Genomic DNA, 20,912 nt, shown 5'->3' with positions numbered 1-20,912 from the left:
TATCAGTTTAACACAGCTTTTCATCCAAGGATATCCCAGTGGTTCATGAAGATAAACTTTATTTACTTGGCCACATCACACCTCTGCTTTATTGATGAGAAAATGAAAGTGAGTGTGGTGCTTGCTCACCTGTGGTTGCCAGACAGAAGGGGGTGAGGAGGAGGATGAGGACTATTCCTACCAGGAAGGCCAGGATTCCTCACTGAGCAGGTTTGGCTCTGGCTCGTGCCATCTACTGGCTGTCCTTGTGCCACTGCTGCTGGAAGGGTGTGCCTTGTGTTCGAGGACAAGACATTTCTCTGAAAACCGCGGTGGTGAAGGAGCAACGTGATTCCGAGTAGGAAGAAATGCCCCAGGATCCGTACCTGCATGGCTCTGCCCCTGCTCCAGCAAAGGATCAAGGGCCTTGAGTGCCAGGGGTGGAATTTCTGAGCTCTGCCAGCTCCTCCTGCCACACCCCGATCTGAGAGCTAATTTGTACAGTTCCTAAGTGGAATTAGTCTTCTTACAGAGGTTCTGGAAGCATGTAATTTCCCATCTGTTTCCCTCCTTTCCACTCCATAGCCATTGTTTGCTGGCAGACTAAGTGCTTTGTGCATCCAGTACCTGAGGGCAAGTTTCCCATTTTTCCTGCCCTGCAATCAGTTCCCCCTTCACCTCCTCTCTTTGCAAACCTGCTGGAGAGTTGTTAGCCTTTCACCCCGGGTGATTTACTAGGACAATGATGTTGATTAGCCAACAGTTATAGCTGGCTGAAGGCTCCATGCATGCCAGCCTAAAGGAGGGGTTACAGCAGAAACATCAGGGAGCCGTTCAGGCCTTAGTCAGCACCAAGAGGAAAGTGCAAGGGTTAACAGGCTGGGGTTAGGAACAAGGCTGGGATTAGGAATAAGGCCAATTATATGCTGTAGTGAAATACCAGCTAATGGCAACTCTTGTCTGGGTAGTCTCAAGATGTTCAAAGGATATTCACTACTATTGATGTGCTGGGCCTAAAACCATGAGGGAGTGATGAGGGAGGGAATAATGTATGGCAAAACTTGTTTTTTCAAGATTAACAAAGGATTTAAAATAGAGAGTTTCACTGGCAATTAATGATATTTTTGTGTAGTGTGATGGCATTTTCTTGTAACCAGGGATGAACGTGGTCATTCCCAGTTCTCTCCTTTTCCATTCTAGAAATCTCTTGTGCTGTGTGGATCTGGAAAGATCCAGATCCAGAGCAGATGTTTCAGTACAGACTTAGAGTTTCTCTCTGAATGCGTGTATGTAGGTGTGATACATTACTGCAGACCCTGAGATCAGGTTCAGCAGGGTCCTACACACATGCTGGATTTGTTTTACCCAACAGCCAGCTCTCTGGTGTTCTAAGGCAGCTGATTCTCCTCGATCAGAGTCCCATGGATATTACTTTGTGGTTCATACTGGTAGGATGCTCCAGGATGCTCTCTTAAGGGAAGTGAGCACCCATTGGTATAGCTGAAGTTAAAATCTGAAAAGGCTCTCATTCTAGAGCCTTGAAAACAAGAGCTACCCTAAACTGTTGTTAAAATTTGAGCCAGATGTTAGCTGGGGGACAGAGTAGCACTGGTGCAGCATATGCTGGCGCAGCAATGACAAGAAGGAGACTTTAGGGAAACATACACAGTAAAAGGGAACTGGATGAAGTCTTTGCATTCACATCTACAGCTGAAGGAATTAGTTCCTCAAACTCGGTGAATGAGACTATGGATGTAGGCCCCATTGTGACTTCTGGCTGGGATTTTCCAAGTGCCTCAGGCTATGAGGAGTCCAGGCCAGCAGCATTCCAGCTACCAGACAGAGCTCTCTCCAGAGCAGACTGTGCTTAGGCCGTGGGCAGTCGGTCCTTCTGCTAGTACTGACCGGCACACAATCAGTATCTGGCCTCTTGACAGCCTATCCCTTTCATGCCTCCAGCCAAAAATGGAATTTACCAGAGCTGGACTTAAATGCCACATCTAGTGCTTCAGTCTGAAGTGTTGGTATTGGTTGCACTGGTTTTGTCCCTTGTATGTATTTTTTCCAGTAAAGCTTTGGGTCACACTGGCTATTTAACAAAAAGTATAGGCAAGCAGCTCTGCTGTCTCTTACACATAGAGCCATTGCCGTGTTCCCTGCATCACTGCCACTTCCTGTGAATGCCTTAACTGAAAAGTGATGTGCTCAAAAACCCCCGAGTTTTCTTACATGTTTAAAAAGTTTCCTTGTTCTTTTCATTCAAACTGTCACAGCCTGTTTCCAGCCCTGTGCAAGAACCATTACTGATCATGTACACTGGTTTTCCAGCTTTGCCCAAAATGCTTGCCGTAAGATTTCTGCCCACGCTTGCCTTCTGTTTGTTTCCATTTACTTTATCTTTCCCCAGTTCTGGCACTTGGATGGTCTAAAACCCACATCTGCTTATTGTACGCACTCTCTTGAATTTCCTTTAGTCTAGTAGCTTGTCTCTGTTGTCTGTGAGCACCAAAATTATTGCACTATGCTGTATTTCCCAGTGAGAATCGATGACACAGTATATGGTGAGACCCCAAATCTCACCGCAAACACCTCAAAACCTGTGAGTGAATTTACTTAACTCTGCGAAGGCGTCACAAACCCGTGCCGTGCGCTTTCCCGCCCTCCTACAAGCGTCTCCGCTACCTGGACAGCAGCAGCCGCAGCGCGCGGAACAGGAGCGCGTGAGAGCGGCTTATGCGCGTGCTTACGGTGAAGCTGCGCTGTGACGCAGCACTCCGGGCTGCCTTGGGCTGGGCTCTGGGGCTGCCCACGCGCTTCTTCACCGTGACGGCGCTGTTTGGGTGACAGCGGGGTTTGCCCGGCGCGTCAGCAGCGCGATCCCAGCGGGAAGTGCCATCACTGCTTCCCACGGGGCGGATCCCGGGACCCGAACGAGCCGCGCGCAGCAGCGGCCCGCCGGCGGCCGGCCCGCCAGGTGGCGCTGTGGCACCGCCTCACGGAAACCGCTCCTCTGGAAACTCCAAAATCGCCTCAAAATCGCGCTGGTGACCCAGAGCTTTGCCTTTGCGGAACCCCGCGACACACCCCCACACACACAGAGCTCTGTTCTTGGCCCCCTATGCGGTTTTCAGCACGTTCACCTGCCGGGGAGCGGAAGGAAAAGGTGGAGGAGCGGCAGGGGGGGCTCAAAAATCAGCCACGGAGGTGAGCCATGTGCAGATGTCCCGAAGGACCTGTTTGTTGGAAGGCAAGTCTGTGTGTGCAGGTAATCTAGCTCCCATCATTTTGACTCCCTGGCATTTCCTCGAGCCTTGGAAGTCTGTCATGACGGCCACCCTGAGAAACGCTCTGAAGGGCTGTGGACCTGTTTCTCCAGCCCAGTGGTGGTTCCAGGGCCGTTCCCCCAATCCCCACAACATCTGAGCGACACGGACCGACAGCTTCGCCAAGGGTCCGGCTGACCACCTTTGTGAGCTCTGGCAGGGTGGGGGAGCGAGATGGAGGGACTGAATTAAGATCCAGGTATTAAACTGCAGCCCCCCAGGAAATCTACACAGGCTAATCTCGAGAGGAGAGTGGTTACAAAGGCTCAGAAGTAGTGAGAGCTAACAAATGCTTCTCTTCTGCACTAGAGTGAAAAACAAAACTGTCTGCTGAGGAAGCTGCCACCCCCATCCTCCTCCTCCCCCTTCACGTGTACCCACAGGAGCTGCCCAGAACTGGGGCTGCACCCTTGTGCCATGGCCTGTTTCCAGACAGCGCTAGGTATATGCTGAATATTGCCCTCCTCCAAAAGGGTCTGGTGACAAAGATGCTTCAGGAAATAACTTCTGGCTTGGTCTGGGGAAAATTTCTTGTTGCCTAGGTGTGACTTCTGAGCAGAATGGTCTTCTGCTATGTTTTACCACCCAGTGCCTACAACAGGGCTGTTACTCCTGTAGGCTGTCCTGCAGGCTGGCTGGGGGCTCTTTCCCTGCATTCACCCAAGACCTCTGGCCCCTACCAAGTAAACTCCTCAAGGCAGCCTCTCCACACTCCAGTCCTCTTCCAAAATCAGGGCTACCCCAAGACAACCTCCACAGCCCCTGGAGAAGGAGTTCAGGTCTTCTTCATCGTCAGTCTTTTTACTTCAAGGGGACTCTGCTGGCTTTCTTGGTTCACCCTTGATACCTGGAAGCAGAATCAGGGTCTGTGAAGTTTCAAGATCCCATCCCTCTGCTTGAGAGCTTGAGGCCAGAACAGCCAGACTCCAAACTCATGGAGGAGTGAATCAGCTCCCAGACTTTCTGCCCTGCTCCAGCAGCATGGCAACAAGGTGGTCAGATGCTTAATCATCTTATGGTCCAGAGAGGAAGACAGAGCTCTGGTCTTGGATTTCCCTGATCCCTCTTGTCTCTCAGGAGTCCAGCATGTTCTGCCTTGCCCTTTCTGGTACCTGCTGGATTGAAGAGCAGGGAAAACAGAAATGTTAATGATCTTTCTGTTGGCTCAAATTCCCATGGGCATTACTTCCCCAGAATCTGGATATTTTCACAACATGGGTAATCTTCAACAGTCTCCATTCCACCTGGCTTCATAGACTTTGTTGCTTTCTCCTCAGCTCCACAGTGATGCCCTCTACTCTGAGTTCAACTCTCAGGAACACCACCAGCACAACTGGCAACACTCTTGCTCTTCCTATAGTACATTGCCAAGGCGCCTCCATCTTCCACGTGCTGTCATCCAGCACACACATGGCATCATTGCTGGCTAACAGCCACCTCCCTGGCTCCAGGGATGGGGGCTCCTGAGTCTCAGATCACGCAGAAGGGCTCCTCTTCACATCCCATCCTCTACCCTGGGTTCTCTTTTTTACTCCAAGAAGCAGGTTCAGGTAATTTTCAGCTCCAAGTCCTCCAAGAATAAGTACCACAGTCAAAAGGTAGTGTTTGGGAATATTAACCCAGGATACTCAAAAAACCACTTTCCACCCTTTCATTTACTGAGAAAACTCTCCACTGTGGAAAGCTTTTCTGGTCTTCAGTATCTCTGGGACTTTTAGGGCGAGATTGCCACTGGGGCTTGCCCCACTTCTCCTTTGAGGGACAGGTAAAGAGGGCAGGGGAAGTGTTTGCTTGCAGAAGGGTGGGAAGGAGCTGCCTGCACTTCAAAGCTCCCCAGGCTGTCCGCAGGCAGGAAGGGCTGTTGGTGACGCTGGGGCGTGAGGCAAGCCCGCCACAAGGAAATGGCGAGGCCAGTGGGATGTGAAAGCCGTGACTGTGTCAAAGGCAGGATGGAAATGTAGGGGTAGCCCTATTTTTAGCAGCTTCTTGCAGAACTTTGCTAGAGCTTGCTGGAGTCAGTGGCTGCTTCCTCTTTCCTTTATGTAAGCAGCACTGGTGAGGTTCAGATCTGTTTTTATTTAGCCAATACAACAATATTGACAGAAATGTCCCTCCATCCCCGTGGGCACAAATCACCTATGGTCAGAGAGTAAGGAGAAGAGAAAGCGAATCACACGCCCCTGTCTCCATTTCAGGGCTGTGAGAGGTGGAAACTGATGCTGAGGCCGCAGAACGTGACTCTTAGTCACATCAGCAGGGGATTTTGCAATGTGGAGGGTGCAGGGCAGGCAGTGTGCAAGCAAAACTGAAGTGCTTTGTGAGGGCCTTTGGTTGAACTTCTCCAGCTACAAGACAAGGGTATCATTGCCCTGCAACCCTCACTTTCCTACTCCACTTCAACCTCCTCGTGTGCTCAAGCTGTGTGGAGGTGGCAGGGTTTAACACACCTCAGATTACCATGGGGCACTCTGGAGAGCAGCAGGCTGCCATGAGAGTCCTCTGCTTGCTTCCCTTTAACATTTGTCAGTACTAAATGACTCCTACGCCTGCTGTAGGGAAATGCATAGGGGAGAGGCCATTCCTAAGCCAGATGAGAGAGAAGATGAGGCAGCAAAGTAGAGGAGCAGCCATGGTAAAGAAGCAACAAGTAAGATATGACTTTTCTGAACAGGCTGTAACCATCAAAACATGTTACAGACTGGCTCCAGTTGCCAGGGGTTCAGATGGGTTTGACTTGCAGTGTTCAGTTTAGGAACAAGTTGGGAAGGATGGTGTCCAGACTTAGGCACCCAGAGCTTGCTCCTGGCCACGGCAAACCTTATTGTCAGAGAAGAATGAGATCACTGTAGGGATGGGAGAAAAGCACATTCTGAGCCAAACCAGATACAGTTTGGGGCATTTCCAGAGCAAACTCTTCCAAAGCTTGGCAATAGTAAAGAGTAGCAATGGGATGAGCAGATGAAAATCATGCTTACTCTGGCTATAGGGCTTGATGTGCCTAATAGGCAACACAAGCCCTGTACCATGCTTGAGTCTTCCTGCTAATAATCTTTTAATATCACACATTTAACACCATTCCCAGAAACCTAGAGCTCCTCAGAGTCTCTCAAGTATTTCTGCAAGATTCTGCTTTGTATCTCATATTTCATACTGTCTTTCATCCCCATGGCAGATGCATCAATTATCTATATAGGCTATTCTTAAAAGATTAAGGCAGTATATGCAATCCTTGAATGAAAGATGTGGATGGAGAAATTTTTTGTAGTGTGGCAATTTTATTTAGAAATGGGGAATCCTTTGTACATAGGTGGTGAGGAGAGCAGGTGATGGCCAATGTGCTGCTGTCCAAGGGAATGTGCTGGAATGTCCCTTTGGCCTCTAGATGGCAGCCCTATTGCTTGCCCCCAACGTGCCGGGAGACAGAAACGCCTTCCTTTCAAAAGTGGGCCCTAAACACAGGCCTCACACTCTACCCAAAACCTAAGGGCAGTCAAGACTGCATTCTAAAAAAAACTCTTTGGGCTTTTTTTCTCTCTGGAAATCAGAGCAATAGCAGCTCCATTCGGCCTCACACTTGCACACGCTGTTTTGTGCTCTGGCTGATGCACTGGCAGCTCTCCTGGGGGGAGAGCCAGAGTCTCCTTAGCGCATTGTACTTGACCTCTGGGGATACAGGGCTGTGAACCTAATAAGAATCTAAACCCTACTTTGCCAAAGCTACCTGTACAATAAATTGCTTTAATAGTTTCAATAAAAAACTACAGCCAAGCTTTTAGTGGCTCACAGCCCCTGCAACTCTCCGTGATTTCATTGTAAGGTTTGAATGCTTCTATTCTTTTTGAAGCATGGGGACAAAAAGGGAGAGTTAACATAGCTAACACTGACAGATGAATCTTCATTTTCTCTTTATTTTAAATGAGATAAAACCCAGCCTTCTGAAGGAGAGGGGTCATAAATATTTCTGTATCAAAGATGTTGGCAGTGGGAATCATGGGAATCTACAGAGCTGGCTATTAGCAGAAAATGTTAATAAATTGTCTTTCTTATTAAAGTTACTTAGTTAACTTACTTGGAAGTATCCCATTTCTGTATTTCCTGAAAACTCATAATCATCACTTCTTGCATCCTCAGAAGCAGCATCCTGAGAGCTACATACTGTATTCTAAGAGGTGAGTGAGACTGTTACCCAGACTTGAAAGGTGTTCAGTACTTAGAGATGGGGACTGGGGTATAGTTGCCCAACCTGCACTGACATCAAAAGGCAGCAGGAGCAATGCCCTTTAGAAATCCAATTAGACACTATGACAGCATCTTCAAGTGCCTTGATACCTGCAGCACTGCTCCTCAGACGATTTGGGAAGTGTGTGTCAAAACCCTGCAAGAACAAACTGTGCAAACAAGGCACATGACATCCACAGGGTACAGAAATCTGCCATTTTTTAATTGATAGCTTGGGAAGGTGATAATAACATAGGAAGTATCTCCTCTTGGTGTGTAATTCTCTTGTGCTGGTGCCTGGTACAAGTGGCAGGCCTGGAAGTGGAGCAGGGCTAAGGCAGTTCTGCAGGGCCTACAAAGCTGGGGAGCTCAGGAATGTGTTTCTCATGTTACGGGAAGTTCTCGGATCATGGGCTTGTCAGAGTGGATATACTTTTCCCAGTGCCAAGAAGCATAAAGGAGAATAAATATAGAAGAAAAAGGGGAAACAACTTTTAAGATAGTTTTTTAGTTTGGTTGTTTGGGGTTTTCTCCTGCTTTAATAAAGCAAAAGAAAATTTGCAAGAAATTTATGGTCTGATTTGAATCCTACTAATGCTTATGGAAATCCCTTTCGTGAATACTGGACCAGATCCAAGAAAAGCAGGTTATTATTCCCTTAACTTCTGTTCATCCATAACGGTTCCCTTTCTGCTTGCCAGTAGATTTAATGTGAGCCTCATCAGCAGTGGACCTGGATAAGACACTGGGATCAGCTGCCTCTTAACTCTGAGCCAGTGTTTCAAGGACAGTGGTGGTAAAGGAGGATGCCTTGACTACACGGCAGGCAGCTGTAACCTCGGCCGGAGCATCCAGGTAGGATCTCTTATGGTAAAACCCAGCTGAGAGGTGTGATCTCTCTGTCGTGCACTGAACTGCTCTGCCAGGTGGGTGATTTTAGCACAGCAAAACCAGAACAGCTCAATAAAATGGTTTGGTTGTAGTCAAAAAGTGCAAAATAAGACCCCTTTGGAATAGGCAGATAATGGACCAGAAAATGGCCTTATGTTGCCAGGACTAGAACACGGCCAGGCACCTGGAAGCAATCTTTCCTCTAGTCTGGGAGACTGGAGATGAGAGGAAGCAGGTTCCAATCCCAGCTCTACCAAAGACTGGGTATTCTTTTTAATGTGCCACTGCTACAAAACAGTTCAATGAGGAAACTCAGCTCTTGTTTCATTGCCCTAGGGACAGAGGAGTGCTTTGGGGGACTTTTGCACTTGCATCACTCTACACCTGTGATGTCCTCAGCAAACCAGTTTGAGTTTGCAAAACCAAGAGGTTTGAGCCTGGAGTATCTGTGTTGCTGGTAAGGACATAATTTCTACACGGATCTGGATCTTTTCTGTTGTTTGGAGAGTAAGTCTGTGTGTAGAAGAGGTGGTATAAGACTGAATCCTCAGTTACCCATATAAATATCTAACAATACTTGGAAATTCACATTGAAGGTTATACCTACAGTACCTCCACCCACATTTAAAGTTGGAAATATAACTTGGGATAATTTGCTAGCCTTCCTTTCTTTCCCTGTCCTGTTTTTCTGCTCTGTGACTGGGATTATCATAGGGAATGTAGGCTCAGCCTAGACTGAATACGTTTTTGGGGGTGTGGTTTTGCGTTTTGAGTCACAGGGTAGCTGTGACTGACTGCTCCTGGTGAGGTGGAGCAGCCCTCACACATCCCACCAGCTGTCTGTCGTTCTGTGATGCTGGGGTGCTTTACAAGGTGTAGACTGGGAGCCTGTCATGCATGAACACAGAGGTTCCTGTTGAGGCACAAGGCAAGGAAGCTGGTGGTGTGCCACCGAAAACAGGGAAGAGGAGCTGCACCCTCCATCCTCTTGGGCTATAAACAAAAAAGCCCCAATTCCCAGGTCCCAGGAAGCTGAAAGCTGCTCCAGATCCACCCTTATGTGAGAAGAAAACACACCCCATGCTTTTGCCAACATGTGGCTGCAGGTTCCTCACCGCAGCCTGAGCCAGCCCTCCCTGGTGATGTGTGGTGGCCCTAGGGTGGTGTGACAGTGTGCCTCTTGGGAGCGGGGCTGTCCAGGCTGGTGCTGGAGCAGGCTTCCCCAGCTTTCCCTTCTGCTGGGTGCTGCCCCTGTGAAACAGCCTCCAGCCATCTGAAAATTCAGTATGGCCCTGTATCTTCCACAACAAAGATTTTGTTAAGGAGTTTTATTTTTCTAAACATTACAAAGCTCTGTTGCAAGCTTCCCAATGCCTGCCTCAAGCAGCTCATCTGAGCTGTTCCTCCCATGCTAATCTCTGTGATCTGTGGCATGCATACAGCATTGATGGGAACAGGACCTCCCCTCTGCTGCACCATATTTGCCAGAACAGGCATAACTCAAGATAACCAGATTTGAAACAATCAGAGCAGGAAGCAGCAATAACTGGCCTGGAGGAAAGGCAGGGAGGGAGTTGCCCACATTTAGGGGCAGTATTTAGGGGGGGGGGTGCCTGATTTGTGGTATCTGATCTCTTTTCACACTCTAGCCTCACCTACAAAGGCATGATGTAAAGCTTACAGTATCATCCCTCATCTCCCTGGCTTGAGCACTTGAGTTTGGATCTGTACAATGTTCTGTTTTGCTGTAGTGTTTTGTGTGTGGGTATTGACCTATGCACGTGCATGACAATGAGCTCCAGAGCTGCAACTGGTTCTGACACCGGTGTCATCACTGAGGATGGACAAGGTGGCAGACATTCATGTTATTTTTTCTCTAGAGTACATGGTCCCAAAGGCTGGTGCTGGTGCAGCAGCTGATGCTTCCCAGGATTTGCACCCTGCGGTCTGTACACAGCAAACACAGCCGGTCTCCCAGCCAGACCTACACACCGTGGGGGTCAGGACAGGCCGAGGCAGGTCTGCAAGCGCCTTCCCTGACGAGCTGACGGCTTAGTCACCAGGGCTCTCCACAAAACCCTGTAAACACCACCCACAGTTCCCTGCAGGAGCCCTTGCCATTGGGCTCTGCCGGAGCCCTGTCCTCCTGCTCCCCCTGCCAAGGGTCACGAGCTGGACCAGCAGCTGGGTGCCAAATGTGGGCTGTAGCTCAGTGCAGCCGGTCTGCTAGAGGTCATCACACGCCTCCTTAAGCAAACAGGGATCCACGCCAGTTGATAAATCATTTACGAGAAGTCAGAAGCAAAGAACTAGATTAACCAGGTCACTGGGTGTCCTGGGGGAATGACGTGTCAGTGGAGCTGAAACAGCAGATCCCACAGTTGCAATCTGTTGCCTTCTTCTGTCCTGACAGCAATTCATGGAAATCCCTGGAACTAGACACCAGATATGGAAAAACCCATTAGCTCATCCCAGTCAGCTCACTAGTTAAAGCAGTCACTCCCACCGTACATTTCTGGCAAGTTAAAAATGTCTCAAGAGAGGGGATTTCCACCAGCTTCTTCTCAAGGGGAAACTATTCCACCTATCAGGAAGGCTGCCCTGAGATGATATTTTTGTAAACCAGAAGTAACTCCAGAACCCAAGAGAGGAAAAAAACAAAAAAGGATTCTGCTGCCGGAACTGGGGCAGTGATGTTTTTCTGCCTGAACAGATACGTGCCACACGGAGCACGTCTCCAAATGGAAACTCCGTGGGTACACGTGTTTACACAAAGCCACCGAGGTGTGCTCATGTGTGTGTAAATACACCCGTGTCCTCCCTCCCCTTCCCAAGGGTGGGATGACCTTGTGCCTTCAGCACAGGCAGTGTGCTGTAATGTGGTATCACACCTAGCTCACTTTTGTGCAGCTCCACTGACATAAAGGTACAGCACATTGCTCAGAGGAGGGAAGACTCACATGAAAGACGAGGAAATAGCTGATGGTGGTGTTCCAGCACCCACTTCCTCTGTGAACAGGGAGAAGTTGCTTCTCCTCGGCCGTGCTGAGAGAAGAACAGCGTCCCTCCCCGCCACCTCCCCTCCCCCCACTGCTGGGGGCTCTGAGGCTTGGCACATTAAGGGTTGAAACCCAACATGAATAGGAAAGATGGTGCAATGCAACGCTGTCTTGCTGAGGTTGACAACAAAGGCCATGGAGATTTTGGCAGCTAAGCTTTTCAGCACCTGGGAAGCACTTTGGGACAGTGGGGAAATAAATTAGCTGTGTGAAATGTCATTTAAAGCCTTATCATTAGTTTCAGAACTAATTCTGCATTTAGATGAATGGGTGTAGCACACATTGCTGAGCTGGAACCTGCAAGAGATAGTGAGGATTGCTCCCTGTTCTCATTTAGAAATTTTTTGGCCAGCAAAACTGTAACTTGCTGTCTTGGTGGATTAGGTCTGGGAGCAGGGGTCTGTGGCTGGGGTAGGCACAACAGCTACACCAGCAGCAAACAAGCCCCGTGCTGATCAGGGCTCTGATTACCTGTGCCACTGGGTGTTGACTTATGCCACTTAGAAGAAGGTGGGGTATTACCTGGGTTTTTGCTCTGAATTTGACTCCTCAACTAGTCATTTTATTTGTCTCTCACAGCTGGCACAGCTGCCTTCCCTACTGGGGACCCCTGAAATTTAGGCACTGTGTTTTGCACTGTTCTAAGGACTGGAGTTTCCTTTCTCAGCAGTGGTGCTGATACTGTGCACTCTGTTACTGCAGGACAGCTGATGTGCTGACCATACCTAGCTTTGGCTTGGGCTTTCTTCTCTGCAGGGTTCTTCTTTGTTCTGTTTAGCACAAAACACACTGAAGCGTGAACAGGGGCTACAAAAGAACAACATGAACTGTGGAAAAGGATCTAACCAAGGAGGCACAGGTCACACTCTGGGCCTTGACCGGGTCCCTGCAGTTGCTGCCAGGTAATAGCCAGCTGACCTACTGAGCCCCTTGCCCCTTGCACTGTGCAAGGATAAGAGCAAGTAGAGCCCAGTAATATTTTAACTAGGAGATTAAATTTCTGCCAGTTCAACAACAATGAATCTTCTGTTTCTGTGGATGAACGGTGCTGACTTGAGGCTCTTCCACATGCCAGTCCAAGCTCTCCTGCCACTGGTTACTCTGCCCTCCGAGGAAAACCCACATTTAACCCTCAGGCAGGAAAAGAAACCTCAACTGCAGAGACAACAACCGAGAAAGGTGTTGTCCTGACTCTCTACAACTCCTGTCTCTGGCACAGTGTGGGTGGCACTTAGTTCCTAAAGGAGGGCCACAGGAAGAACTGCCCATCTGCCTTTAGATGCTTAAGACTCACCCATTTCCCTACGAAGTCCCAATGCACTTCAAACCCACACATGATGCTTGAAAGAGATGTAGAGAGGCCTCTGAACAGTCCTGGCACTCAAATGCATTCCCTTCCCACTGTGAAGTACTTTCGAGTACTTTTTATCTCTCACACCTTGAAATTTGTGGATGTTTTGCCATTGTTCTCAACAGGTACCGTAGCAGCCCCTGAAAGACAGGTCCCAAGCCCACAAAAATCAAGACAGATCTTTCTGCAAACTTCGTCATGGGAATGCAAACAAGTTTTTCACGTGACAAGGCAAAAAAAGCAACACCAGATTCACTGAAATGACCTATTACAAAGGTTATATTCCAAAGATGAAAATACCAAGTGTTTTATTTTAAAACAGAAGTTAAGATTTATGCAAGGAAAGCTGACCTCCCCTTCAGCAGCGTGAAGCTGGGTGCAGCAGCATCTCATGTGGCCCAAGTCCCAGCCAGCCAGATCAGCCAGTCTCAGAAAGGGGAACTGACTAATCTGAGTCGTCTGCAATGAGCTGGGCATGAGTGAAATCATGCCCTGTGTAAACAGTGTGAAAAGCAAAGGAAGATGATAAGGAGCTGGGTTTTTTTATTATTGTTGTTGTTCTTGATTCTGTGTGGGAGAGGGTAACAACATAGGTGAGGATTTTAAATAGCAAAGCAAAAGCAAACAGCAGTGGCAACATGTGGCCCTGGATGTTCAGCTGTGATGAGACACTGAAGGCTCTGTTTCCCAATGCTTGTAGTGAACCACTTTTAGGAGGCTTAGTTTCCAGCAAGTGCTCAGCACTTAAAAACAGCTCACAAAGAGCTGGGGCCGTGATCTTTGTCTCCTGACCATGTGCAAACATTTTCCTTCCATCTCCTCACAGAGCCTTCTTTCCTCCCTCAGACATTTGCACCAGGACTGTATGGGCAGAAATTAACCCTGGCCCCAAAAGAGAAGGTGGGGAGACCCTGCCCAGCACGCAGATTGCTTGCAGTGCCTTGCAGTGTGGTGGAATCAACCAACACCCTGGTACAGGGTGTGTGCCTGTGATGTGGTGGAGGAGCACACGGTCGCTGATTTTCCACTGCCTACCTCTGTTCTGTGCGTGGCCTTGCGTTAGTTTCAGGCCTAATAACATCATGATATCATAATGATATATCGCGCTCTGATGACAACACCGCATGGAGTAAGCCGCAGCAATCTGATCTCATTCTGCAAACGCAGAGATGAGTGTTGCTGCTTCACAGGACAAGTGGGTGGCAGGTAGATGGAGCTGGCACTGCCTATATTGGCAGGCCTGGGTGGGAACGTGACCTGCTGGATTAAATTAGGTGGCTGGGAGCTTAACGCCTCAGCTCTAAATCAGCCTCAGCGGTTACGGGTGAGTCACCAGACCTATCTGCATTCACTTCTTCCATCTGTGAAATGGTGACAATAATATTTCCTCACCTGATGGGGGAGGGAAGGGAGCGTGTGTACAAGAATGAATAAATGTTTACAAAGCACATTGTGAGCAGTGCACAGGCTCTGGATGTGCTTAGAAGGAGCCTGCGTTTTTCCCTCTGCTCTGGGTTGCACCATACTGTGAGGTATAAACACTCCCCTCAGAGTCAACACTTTCAAATGAGAGCAAATGGGATAATTCCTCAGTAGAGAAACAGAGAGTGAGGACTTCACGTGTTACCAGCAATTTCAATAAATTCCATTCAAGGAAAAGCAAAGTAACCTTTTAAAAGATAATAATAAAGCAGAAAAACAAATGAGCTGTGACCAGTATTTCTTTTGTGATGGTACCATGACCTTGGGTTTCACTTCTCAAATGGGAACCAGAACAGAGAAGTGAATCCCCTTGAAATAAAAGTGAAGTTAATAACGGGACGCCTTTAGCTCTTACCACATCCTGTGTATGCTGATCACTCTGCTTGTAGCTGGCAAGAGTGCTTCTAGATTTTTCTTTACCATGTTAATTCTTTGCTGAGTCAAACCATGTTGTATAAACAGTTGGGAAAAAGCCTTCCTGCATCTCCCCTCCAGCACTGCAGAGCCACGCGCCCGTCCTGCTCCCTTCCCATGTGTGTGGGTGCCTGTGCCCACAGCACTGCTCCTCTGCCCTGCTGTTGGTACAGACCCACACTCCTCACGGCTGGCAAAACCTCCCAGTGAGCTCTGGCAGTGAATGAGCACTCACACAGCCCTGCTCACCCTTGCTCCCTGTCATAGCTCACACTGTTTGTGCCACAGTTTCGAGCGCTCACTCGCAGATGTGTGATGGCCACTCAGTGTCTTGCTATGTGTTCACTAGCACTTTCTTATGCACATACACAACTTCTTAAGCCAGCACAAGCATACACAAATATGCACACTCTTCTTAGTCTAATACCTGCATAGAACCACTTATTGTTCACTTTTTCTGGTGCAAAAGAGAGGATCTGCAGAGGGATCTGGACAGGCTGGATCATTGCCTGACGCCAGTGGTATGAGGTTCATTAAGGCAAAGTGCTGGGTGCTGCACTTGGGACACAGCCCCATGGAGCTGGGGAAGAGAGGCTGGAAAGCTGCTCAGCAGAATAGGACCTGGGGGTGCTCCTCAACAGATGGCTGAACATGAGCCAGAGTGTGCCCAGGCGGCCAAGAAGGCCAGTGGCATCCTGGCCTGTATCAGCAATAGTGTGGCCAGCAGGAGCAGTGATTGTCCCCCTGCACTCGGCACTGGTGAGGCCACGCCTCAAAACCTGTGTTCTGTTCTGCGGCAGTGGCACTGGTGAAGGGTCTGGGGAGTAAGTCTGATGACAAGCAGCTGAGGGAGCTGGGGGTGTTTAGCCTGGAGAAAAAGAAGCTCAGGAGAGACCGCATTACTCTCTATAACCACGTGAAAGGAGGCTGTAGCCAGGTGGAGGTTGGTCTCTTCGCCCTGGCGACAAGTGGCAGGACAAGAGGAAATGGACTCAGGATGCACCATGGGAGGTGCAGATTGGACATCAGGAATAATTTCTTCACTGAAAGGGTTGTCAAGCATTGGAATGAACTGCTCAGGAAGGCTGTGGAGTCACCATTCCTGGAAGCATTCAAGAAATGACTGGATCTAGAACCTAATGCTATGGCTCAGTTGACATAGTAGTGTTTGGTCAAAGGTTGGACTCAATAATCTTGGGGGTCTTTTCCAACCTTAACGATTCTATGATTCTGTGAAATGTATGCACTTTACAAATGCAAACTGGTCATACAGATACACAACTCAGCTCTGGGACAGAGCTCCAGGCCTCTCCATAGCATCATCATTGCAATAACCTTCTGCCTGGGATGAGCTTTGGAGCTGAGGGTTCAGGAGATGTGGATTAGTTAGCATATTAATTCATCAGTACAGCTAATTAATTGGTCTTATTTAGGCTGAACACATCTTTTGGTGCATTACTGGCTTTTGCTGCTGCTGCTGCTTTTCATTCTGTTTATACTGTTGGAGGTGACTGTAGGATCCTCCCTCCATCAGCAGACTTCCTCTTATGAACAGTTTCACTAAGAAAGCCTTTACCATCTACCACCCAACACCTGCTCCTCAATGGGTCTTCAGCATTTTAATGACACTTAGAAGTTCTGGTGTGCATTTTGGAACAGCTCCATTTGCAGCAGACACAGTCACATCCACCACATCCTGAACCTGTAGATTTTTATCCATCGACAATATCAGAGGTAACAAACTGGCCATTTTTGAGCTGCACATCCCAAACACACCTGAACTTGGGAGGAGGGGCAGAAGTTTGCCCAGCATCCTGGCATTGTACTGGTGGGCCAACCACTGCTGACTTCAGTAACGATTAGTGTGCATGCTTTCTCAGCTCAGTGCACACAAACTGAAAGGCACTGAGCTTTGGAGTCAGAAGACTTCTTAAAAATTATTTTGATATGTCTAACAGTGCTTGCTCTGTAGGCCTGGAGATAGCAAGTGTCCATGCACAGACAAACAAAGCAGCACTGGCTGAACTCTCATTTCACAGAGGACATCAGGCAACCATTGAACGGGCAGTTTCCTGCTGCTATGAGTTACTGCTGGACCTATTATCCACTTGGACCAGCCTTACGCAGGAGACATAAAGAGAAAAACTGATCTGTTTTTCTCCTTGACCATCTGAAGTGCTCCCAAATTTCTGATTATGCTCTTGGTACTTGCCAAGGAACAACTCCCCCTAAAGAGCTGTGGGCTGGTATCTTGGCATTTCCCAAGTGGCACTAGAGGGCCCACATCCATGCCCTTCCAAGAGAGCTAATCCCAAATGCTTGACAGACAGGTTTCAAAATACTGTCAGTCACCTAAGGAACATAACTAAGAAAAAATAAAACCAGTAACGTTGAATTCTGTACATTTGCTTTTGAATCTAGTCTTTGACTCACACTTCAGAGTTTTCATGTTTTTCTCTGTGCTAGCTAACATGAACAGCATGCTTTTCTGAGCTGAATAATTACATTCTCTTATGACCACATGATGTATGGAACAGAGACTTAGAGAAAAAAAAAAAAAAAAGAGTAGGAAAGTAGGAGGATTAGCCTTCCTCTTTTTTCAGCCCGAGTTGCCAGCAATCAATGTCTCATGTATCTGCAACACTTTTTATCCCCTTACAGAAAGCAAAGGATTGGTAAGGAGGTAAGGAGGAAACATCCTGCTGTGGATCTTCAAGGCTGCCTGGGCTTCACAACACCGAGGAAACTGCGTTGTGGAGCAGGGCATCACGTCATCCCCTCAGTGCTCACTACCTGCACTGCACGGTAGCCCAGACACCAGGCCCAATGTCTCTGCTCTTGGCAGGAGCATGATTCGCTCCTCTTTGATGACAGTAGTTCCATGCTTTGCTTTTGTTTCTCCACCAAAAGCCTACCTCTCTTGTGGATCCATGGCCCCGGCACAGCACTGGCAGCTGGGGGAACCCAGAAACCCTGACTGAAATAGCCAACGATTTCCCCTCCCTGGGAAACAGAGCGTGTGGCAAAGCTCCCACCTTTCTGGTTCAGCCACCTGCAGAATGTGTGGCATTTCTCCCTCTCTGGTTTCTCCACAAAGGTTTCTGTATGCAGGAAAAGTTGGAAATTCAGAAGGCATCTGTCCCCTCCCAACTCGGCTGCCTTGCCACACACAGGGGACAGATGCCTTTGTTCTATGCCACTTCTCTGGTCCCCCAAAGTTGTTTCAGAATCAACATGGTTCTTTAGTAACTTCATAAAAATAAACAAGGGCCTGATAGCCAAGTCATACTAGTAAATTATTTACACACAGACCCCCCTTCCATTTCTTACTGCATGGGTCTTGGGACCACATTTGGCCCTGCAGTGTAGTCCCCACTCCTTGACAGCTGGGCACTGATGTGAGCAGGCTTTCAGTGCACAGGCAGGGCTTCACCAGCTGCTGCCCAGGGCTGGAGGCTGCCCACAAGGCAATTGCATCCAGTGGGTGTTGACAACCTCTCCTGAGCCGGTGCACTGCTCCGGGTGGCTTGGCACGCAGGGGCGGCTGAGTTCAGGCTAGGTATGAGCTTATCAGCAGATCGCATCCAGCCGGGAACAGTACTGAGGCAGTGGCAAAGCACAAACTTCCTTGCAACTATTTTTAAAAGCACCTTTACGTCTCTCTTTTCAACTTGCAGAGCACAAATAAACCAAAAGCATCAGCCAGTTGTTGCTAAAGGGAACTATTGTTTTGTAGCCTTCCTCATCCCTGCTGCAAATGAAATAATATTATATTCCTCAACCTCCCTTCACAGAAAAAGTCCCCCATCCAGCTCTGCGTTTGATCCTGTTTCTATTCTTCCATGGTGCCTTTGATGGACTTTTGATCTTGACTCAGTATGGTCCATCTTACAATGTTTCTTTAGGTCCTTCTTCACAGTGGGCAAGTGGGCATGGACTGTGATGGGTACCCAGCTTATATGGTGACATGGTTTTCATGCTGACCCATGCTGCAAGTGTCTTACGTGTGATGCTTGAACAGTCATTGCCCTGTCTGCTGCTGAGCCCCACAACACAACTTCTAATTCAGAGTAAGAGGCTTGCCCAATTTCTTCTAAACCAGCTTGCTTTGACATTTCTGTGCACTGAACTTTCTCCGTCATGGTGGTTTGGTTTCCAAGTTTAGTTAGAATCTTCTGGAGTCCCTCCCAGTCCTGCCAAGACTTGCTTGCATTTATAATGCATGGTTCTCTGTTGGCAGCAGATGCTGTTGCCTTTTTATCCTTCTTCTCTCTTCACTGATTTTTGTAATAGTATTCAGGGGACTGCTTTCATCTCTGCTAGGCATGGTCCCACCAGCCCCTTCCACCCAGTAAACTTTTCTTCCTCAACTGGAACACTGGCCTTTTACTTGTAATGGATTTTTCCCTCATTCTGCCAGTTCTGACTCAATTTTCAATCCATTATGGGACTTTTCATACCATGGCCGCCAAGTTTGTTTCATTCTTGGAAAGGATTTTATCAAAAGACCTTTTGAAAGCATAAATCACTATGGTCTCTGCTTCTTCCTGATGAACTTCTTCATAAGCTTGCAGAAGGCAACTGACTAGTGGGTCTAGTGCTCTATCAGTGCTCTATCCTTCCACTGGGTGCTGGCCCACCAGGGTGACCAGCACAGTCCCCGCTTTTCTGGACGCCTCATATTATGCCCTGTCTGGCCTTTCTTTAAAAGGCAGCTGCTACCTGGGGCGGGGCAGGAGGGAGAAAGGAGACAGGGGTTCTGCCCTTTGTACTGTGGGGAGCAGCAGCAGGGCCGGTGATGGACACGAGGGGTGCTGACTCCAAGGCTGTGCCACAACGCCTTGTGTTTTCCTGGGTAAACCCCTCGAGCCCAGGTGTCACACACAGTAATGCCCTGTCACTGGTACTGGCAGCTGTGCCGAGTGCTGAGGATGCTACTCTGGGCACTATCATCCATCCCTGTGTGCTGTGCAGGGTCCCCACAGGGTTAAGGCTGTCAGGAAACACCTCAGACCGGAGTAGGACTGCCCAGGTCTCCCTGGGGAAAGCAGAGTACTGCTGCCAAAATGCCAGTCCATAATGCCCCAGGGAATGGCATGTGGCAAAACCATTCAAAAGCCACCAGAGCAGCAGCCCTGGTGCTCCCTCACCTTCAGAGGCCAGCTCTTGTCCTGTATTGCTGAGTGCTGGTAGCACCTGCTTGCCATGCTGGGTGGCAGCATGGCCCTACCACTGTCCAACCCCACCCTCACGCCAGGATGAAAATAACACAGTTTAACTCTCCTATGGGCAAATGTGCCAGTTAAGCTGGGTGTCTTTTTCCAGGGAACTGGTGGGCACTGCCAGCCTATCCCATCCTCTGCCTTTTGCTGCCTTCCCCTGCAGTAACATTGAGATGATGTGTGTCAAGAGACACATCCAGAAGTGGGCCATGGACCAGGAGGTTCAGAAGTGGAGGGGCCAGCATGCCTCCAGGATCAAGGGGTAGGTGCAATTGCCTGAGGTAAAAGCCACGTCCAGCATATTTGGATCTGGGTTTTGCTCTAACATTAGTTTAGTTTTCCAGTTTACCTGTGAAGTGCTTCAAAGGGCACTGAAAAAGTCTGCAAAGGGCAGCAGGAGCATGAGCAACTGCTGAAGCCTGAGGGAAAGCTCTCATGCTGCCGGGGCAGGCTGCAGTGGGAATTTTATCTCTGACTCCTAGATGAGAAGAACTAGGTGAGCACACAAAGCTTTCCCAATCTGAGTTCAAATGTATGAATTTACTACATCTATTGCCTCCCTGAAATCCAAACAGACTCAATTACATTCTCTTTCTGTAATGAATCAGTAATTATATTGAAGAACACTATTATTTGTTTGGCATGACCTATATAAACCCGACTTGGGGAGTGCATAGTTGGTGTGGTGCCAGTACCCTGCGTATTATTGCCTTATAAACACAACCATTGTTTGAATTTCAGATCAAAACAAACCGAGCCACGTCGCTTGTCAGTTATTAGATATCTTTTTCCCAAATGCTCACCCAGGCCGTATTACAATAACAATAATTATTATTACATACTTCCTTATTGTATGTTTGTGCAGAGGTAGCACATTTGCCTTTTTCCCACACATTAGTTGCTTCTCCTGACTCTTATGATTCACTCCTGCCTATTTCCCAATGTCCATGAGGTCTTTCTGCATTCCCAGCTG

This window comes from Pyrgilauda ruficollis, unplaced genomic scaffold, assembly GCF_017590135.1.
Source record: "Pyrgilauda ruficollis isolate IOZ18807 unplaced genomic scaffold, ASM1759013v1 scaffold14, whole genome shotgun sequence".
Taxonomy (NCBI): Eukaryota; Metazoa; Chordata; class Aves; order Passeriformes; family Passeridae; genus Pyrgilauda; species Pyrgilauda ruficollis.
This window is presented reverse-complemented; position numbering follows the sequence as displayed.